The sequence below is a fragment of the Octopus bimaculoides genome, chromosome 18, assembly GCF_001194135.2.
Source record: "Octopus bimaculoides isolate UCB-OBI-ISO-001 chromosome 18, ASM119413v2, whole genome shotgun sequence".
Classification (NCBI taxonomy): Eukaryota; Metazoa; Mollusca; class Cephalopoda; order Octopoda; family Octopodidae; genus Octopus; species Octopus bimaculoides.
This window is the reverse complement of record NC_068998.1, coordinates 28,397,841-28,404,476: the sequence shown is the minus strand read 5'-3', so window position 1 is coordinate 28,404,476 and position 6,636 is coordinate 28,397,841. Positions and strand designations below refer to the sequence as shown.

Genomic DNA, 6,636 nt, shown 5'->3' with positions numbered 1-6,636 from the left:
CATTCAAATTTCGTAGTAATTAAAAAGCTGCTCCTAGTTTCAATTGCAGATTATGAGGAGTGGGATACTAGTGAGCTGGAAAGAACTGACGCTGTTAGTTAACAGTAGCGTTAACCTCATTAACAGCGTGAGCTAACTTGTCACGTCTGAATATGACTAGTAGTTGTTGAATGATAGTGGCATTGATATACTGCACAATGTCATTTCTGAGAGCTAGGATGGGACATTCACAAATCCTGTGAGAAGCTTGAATAAACTTTAAAAAGCATGTTTGGATCTTTTCCCTTTGAACGGTAGATCGAGAAATTAATTTTTTGTAACTAAACACTTTCAAACTTCGGACACTGGTAGAATGTGCCATATAAAATATCTTTTACTCTTAGTCTTGTTGAGAAAAGTTTGTATTTTCGAAGTTATTTCGTGTTAAAGTAGTCGTATTTCGGAAATTTCAACCAATCAATGACGTGTATTCAGCTGAATAAAATTACTGCTATTGTTTGTCAACAACAACTTCCGGCGGTGTATATTTCATTTGTCACTGTTATTTATGACATCGTTCGTGCGTTTGTAGTGGTTTTAGCTTTAGGGTTTTAGGGTTAGGGTTAGGGTTGGTATTTAGGGTTAGAGTTACGGAAAAAAGTGAAAAATGAAGAAATTGTGGGTGGGGGGCAAAAAGTCTTTCCGAAAATAGTAGCTGAAAAACAGGAAAAAAAAACTAAAAGCAGTAGAAATGCACGAAGGATTGTGGTGGTGCCATGAAGTAAACATGCTCTCGTTTATTCATGCAAACGTAACTGAGATGAAATATGTCATAAATAACAGTGACAAACGAAATATACACCGCTGGAAGTTGTTGTTGACAAACAATAGCAGTAATTTTATTCAGCTCAATCGACGTCATTGATTGGTTGAAATTACCGAAATACGACAACTTTAACACGAAATAATTTCGAAAATACAGAATTTTCTCAACAACGCCAAGAGTAAAAGATGTTTTATGTGACACATTCTACCAGTATACGAAGTTTGAAAGTGTTTAGTTACAAAAAATTAATTTTTCGATCTGCCGGTCAAAATGTAAAGATCCGCATGTTTTATTGATAATTGTTCGACAAACTTTTTTGTATTCTTTTTTAATCTGACCTTTTTATTCTCAGTGACAAATAGTAACGGACCGTTCCCTCCTGACTGAATATAACTTTCTCAAACTAGGCTGCAGAAACATTGTTATTAAAAGTAACTCTCCTATTTGTAGTAAGATGAAGATTTTTTTTCTCGTCTCCAGAAATAGATCTTTGTTTTTAAGCATGCTTGCAACTCATCTACAGGTGTATCCAATGAAATGATGGTAGAATTTGTCTAAAATCATCAGAGAAAAAGACTGTGACTCCACTCATGATGATAGTAAGGCTCAATTACAAACTTCAAATCATGTCTGTGTAACACTTTTATTCTTTTAGTACCTGTAAACAATGTGCAACAATTCCAGATGAGACCATACAACAGCAATCTGCTTGAGTGAACGACACTTTGTCAAAATTAAGTCAGTCAAAACAGTTTTGTCAGGCCCACCACAAACATAAGAAAAGTTTATACTTCCTGAGTCAGATGTCACCAATTGTTTGATTATAATATATATATATTTTATTTTTTATATAGCTATGAGTAATTCGTTTAGTGGGCATGTTACTCCAATTCGTTGAATGCTATAGCTTGTTGCCTGAAGAATCAACTGAGGGAGTTGGCTGTTCACACAGCTCAAGATCCTTGCCAACAATGGATCGTTAAGTACTTTCAACAAGTATCAGGGCTTGGCTGTACATAATTGTGTGTGTGTATGTGTGTGTATTTGTCTGTGTGTGTGTATGTGTGTGTATTTGTCTGTGTGTGTGTATGTGTGTACGAGTGTGTATGTGTATACGAGTGTATGTACGAGTGTGTGTACGAGTATATGTGTACGAGTTTGTGTGTGTGTACGAGTATGTGTGTGACCTTGTGTGTGTGTATGTGTGTGAGAGAGAGAGGCTTCCACACAGTTTTCGTCTATGAAATTTCATTTACGAGATATTGATCAACTCGAGGCTACACCAGAATTTTCTCAATGCACTACACAATAAGATAGAACCGGAAACCACGTGGTTACGAAGCAAACTTCTGAATCACATGTCGGCATGCATTAGGCTACGCCACATCAGTTAACGTGCAAGTTTTGGTTCGTGTTTTTCTTGATTTTTCTTCCTTCTAGCTTGTCTGCATAACTCAAAAGACACTAGTATATTCCACAACTTTGATGTGGAACCATTGATTAGCAGTAAACTCCTGACCCGTCGAGTCCATCCTTTAGTTTCTGTCACAACCAATTCACTTTATTTACGTTATTAATCTTCTGAGAGCAAGTCCCTCGTTAGAGAAAGCATAACAAGACGATAATACAACAACCAAAATTTGTATTCTAATTGATGTGGCTTAATCAATGGATACTGACTCCTGTTTAAGAGTCACTTCGCAACCCATGGTATCGAGTTAAATACATCAACCATGGGAAAGTATCTGCTATCGTAGTTTCGGGTTCAACAATATCCTGTAAGTGGAATCCTCCTCCAACAACTTGTATCAAAATTATCTCGGATTTATTTAACAGTGATTATCCCCACCATAGATGTTTGTAGTTTATACATTTGTTACTTTTCTGGGTGGTGTAATGGAGGAGACGTTCTAATGTGATGGACTTTCTATATTGTGAATGAAACTGTCCATACTATTCATTCATCTTCCAACCTAAATCAATATTAGATTGTTTTGCTTTTTTTTTTGTGTGTTTGTTTTTTGTTTTTTAAGGCATCGAGCTGGCAGAATCGTTAGCATGCCGGGAAAAATGCATAGCCTTTATGTCCGCCTTTATGTTCTGAGTTCAAATTCCGCCTAGGTCGACTTTGCCTCTCATCCTTTCGAGGTCGATAAAATAAGCATCAGTTGAGTACTGGGGTCGATGTAACTGACTTACCCCTCCCCCAAAATTGATGGCCGTGTATCAAAAATTTGAAATCAGTATTATTATTATTAATGAGGCGAGGGAGGCCAACTGGCAGAAGCGTTAGCACACCGGGCGAAATGCTTAGCGATGTTTCGTCCGTCTTTACGTTCTGAGTTCAATTCCGCCGGGGTCGATTTTGCCTTTCTTTTGGGGTTGATGAAATAAATATCAGTTGAGTACTGGGGTCGATGTACTCGACTTACCCCGCCCCCGAAATTGCTGGCCTTGTGCCAACATTTGAAATCAATATTAGATCAGTTAATAGAGCTATCACTATATTTTACATCTCAACTTTATTTCAAGTGTATCTGGTTGATTATCGTGTAACAAATGAGATGGAATTTTCAGTTATTACTTATCACTAAGCAAGATTGGTTGAACCATTTAATACTGGTCAAAAATCTTTGCTATTGCCATTGCTCTGAAGCTTGAAATATTTTAGGGCTTTGTCTTGAGGGGAGGCGTGGTTGATTTTTCATGTATCAACACTTTATGAGATATACCAATACTTTCATCACATTATTTCCATTATAGAAAAAATAATATTTTGCTCTTATGTCCCTCAAGCTTGTCCTTCGTTTTGGGTGGTGATTTTGCATCAAACAGTTTATGAAATTGCCCTCTTTGAAAATATGGCATCTACATTTCGTCTTGATAATAATTTCATTTACTGTGTGTTTGGGTATATGCGCGCGCGCGCGCGTGTGAATGTTTCGTTGCTAAATTTTCTCTATATTGAAAAAGGTTTTAATCCGTAACATATCCGTTATTCTTGGCATTGTGATTAATCTCTAATACTAATGTGTTTCAACGATAGCTATCTTTATGCATATAATAACTTGTCCACTTGAGCTAAGTATTTACATTACGTTTTCCCATCAATGTTTACAGTGATAAGGATCGTTTCCTTCGCTTTTGTATTTTATTTTTATTTTGTTTTTGCTTTACTTTTTGTTCTTTTTAGTTTGCTTTTTGTGTTTAACTTGTTCTATCTTCACTCTATCCTCACAGTGAATACTATCTTCATATAATTAAAAAGTGAACCGCTGAAATAGAATGGATCTTAACTTGAAAATTCTTTTATAACATGTGAAATACAGATGCAAATAAAGAAATTAATTTCTGAAGATGACGTTTGATTAATGGGTGAATGGAAATAATGATGTTGATGATTTAGCGAAGTAAAAATGGGTGCATGAGGCTAAGGCCCTGGTAATGTTATAATTTTCTGGTTTAATAAGAGTCATGATAAAGAACATCAAGAAATATGAAGACAAGTTAAAGTTGACTGCCACATTTATTTCGGCGCTAAAAGAAAATACAGCAACTGGCATACATGAACAATTCTGTTAATTAAAATACATAGGATCCTCGTGCTTCTTGAAGATGATGTGCGTGGGAACAGCACAAAGCATGGCGACAAGAATCTCTCCTGACAATTCCCTCCTCACTGCGAATGCATAGCGGAATAAAACTGCTCTCGTTCCGAAGATCCGAATTCCATCGTGACGACCTACCTCACTGAGGAATTAGCGAGAAAATGTTGGTGCGCTTAAAAATAAAAAATATATGTAGGATGCTATAGTTGCAGTTCCATTATCCAAAGAAAATGGTGTGTAGAAATGGTAGAAATGCTTCTTAATTCCGATAGGAGTTCATATTTTGTCATTACAAATGGAAAGTGGGGAGACGTAGATTCCATGTGCTGTTCATTCAAAGGGATCTTGTGGTGTGAACGAAATTTTGAGTATGTAATGGTAGTATTAAGTATATAGAGAGGAGAGAAAAGAGTGTATGCAAAAATGAGGAGAATAGTCAAAAGGAATAGGTGAGGAAAGAAAGAAAGAAAGAAAGAAAGAAAGAAAGAAAGAAAGAAAGAAAGAAAGAAAGAGGGGGAGAAAATGAAAAAGTGTTAGTTGGTGGTCAAGAAATTATGAGGGGTGGGAGAGGAGTAGGGTAGGGATAGGAAGAGATAAAAATGTAAGGAATGAATATATGTAAAGAGTGGGAGTTGGGGTGATATGTTTGAAAGGCATTAAGATGCAGGGATGGGTACAGAAAATGGTACGGGGTGGTTACTAAAGTGAGTTGTAAACCTCAAAAAGGAAGAGAAGAATAAGATAATGGTCAAGCTTCTAAACATAGACAGACGTGTTTATTGTACTGGCTGAGGAATGAGAAAGAGAAAGACGGAAGTATATATTGATATACGCACACGCGCGCGCACATAGATATATGTGTATATATACACTATTATATAGGCCCGCATACTTATGTACTTAAACTCATACGCATATGTGCATATATATATATATATATATATATATATATATACACACCTGTAGATATATGCATACACATATTCGCACATACACATACGTACATACATATGCATACACACATACGCACACACACGCGCATACACCCACGCACACACACGCGCGCGCGCACACACATACATATATATATATATATATATATATATATATATATTTCAATACAAATGTATTAATACAAATGTATCAGTTCTCCAGCAAATATCGGTACCTTGTACCATTCTTATGAATTTATATATATATATATATATATATATATATATATATATATATCCATACACATGCACGCATACATGTATACATGTCCATATATTTATTATTAAACAATAAAAAAATAAGATTGGAGAGTTAAAAAATTTTTAATGTAGACAATGGAAAGTCAAATAGGGTTGTTGTAGAATACCTAAGGGTGTTCAGGATATGTACTGTGTGGTGACTTAGATTGCATTTAGATTTGTGGTAAAATTTGAAGGTATGAAAAAAGCAGTGGTAGCATGTTCCAAGGGCGTCATTATATTTATTTAGTAGTATTGAAGAGTTGCATTTTAATATGTGGAATACCTCTTTTAGGCATAACTTACAGGCTGAGCGATGACCCTGGTGTGGAAGCCCTGAATCTATTATGGACCATGACAAGATGTATGGACTATTTCTATTTTTGAGATTATGTATGTGACTGGCGAGTGTTGTGGATTTACTGTATTTCTCATATCTCTGTAGAGGCCTCCCTTGATGTTAGGGAAATGTATTCGGAGCTGATGGTTTATGCATAGTCCAACGGGGCCGGTTACTTAGGCGGAGTCGGAGGATCCCATAGTAATGTCAAATAATTTGCTATGGTTATTGTTATTGTTATAGTGGTTGGCCCGGCACCAAAGTTTTTCCTCGAAAGAAATAAGTGTTTTACGGGTATTAAGAATTATGTTAATTTTTAGCGGGGTTGGGTTAGATTCTTAGCTAGAAGGAGAGCTTGATTAAGAAGCTTGAGAGAAATAAAAGAATAGTAATTATTTATATCGAATTGTAGGAAAGAAAAATTTTTGTTGTTTAAGAGATGGAACCATTTTATGACTTCGCCTGTACAGGACCATAAGTTGACGTTCAATTTTTCTTTGACGATTGGTATTATGTTATCCAGAATACTTTTGCTTATTCTTCTAACGTCGGATTTGGTAGGGCATATGAGACGTATAGATGGTTTATTTATGAAGTCTTTCTTATGAAGTGTGGAGATATAGGGCAGTAGGGTTCTGTGCGATATATATA

General features: G+C 35.8%; 1 long non-coding RNA gene across 1 annotated transcript in view; it reads right to left on the bottom strand.

Moving 5' to 3' along the window:
* Positions 1-4,312: 4,312 nt before the first annotated feature.
* The window catches only part of LOC106867763 (uncharacterized), a 131,564-nt gene continuing 129,240 nt past the window's right edge, over positions 4,313-6,636 (bottom strand). Inside the window, exon 2 of the long non-coding RNA XR_008265929.1 lies at positions 4,313-4,585. This is a non-coding gene — a long non-coding RNA (uncharacterized LOC106867763). The remainder of the gene's footprint in view (positions 4,586-6,636) is intronic.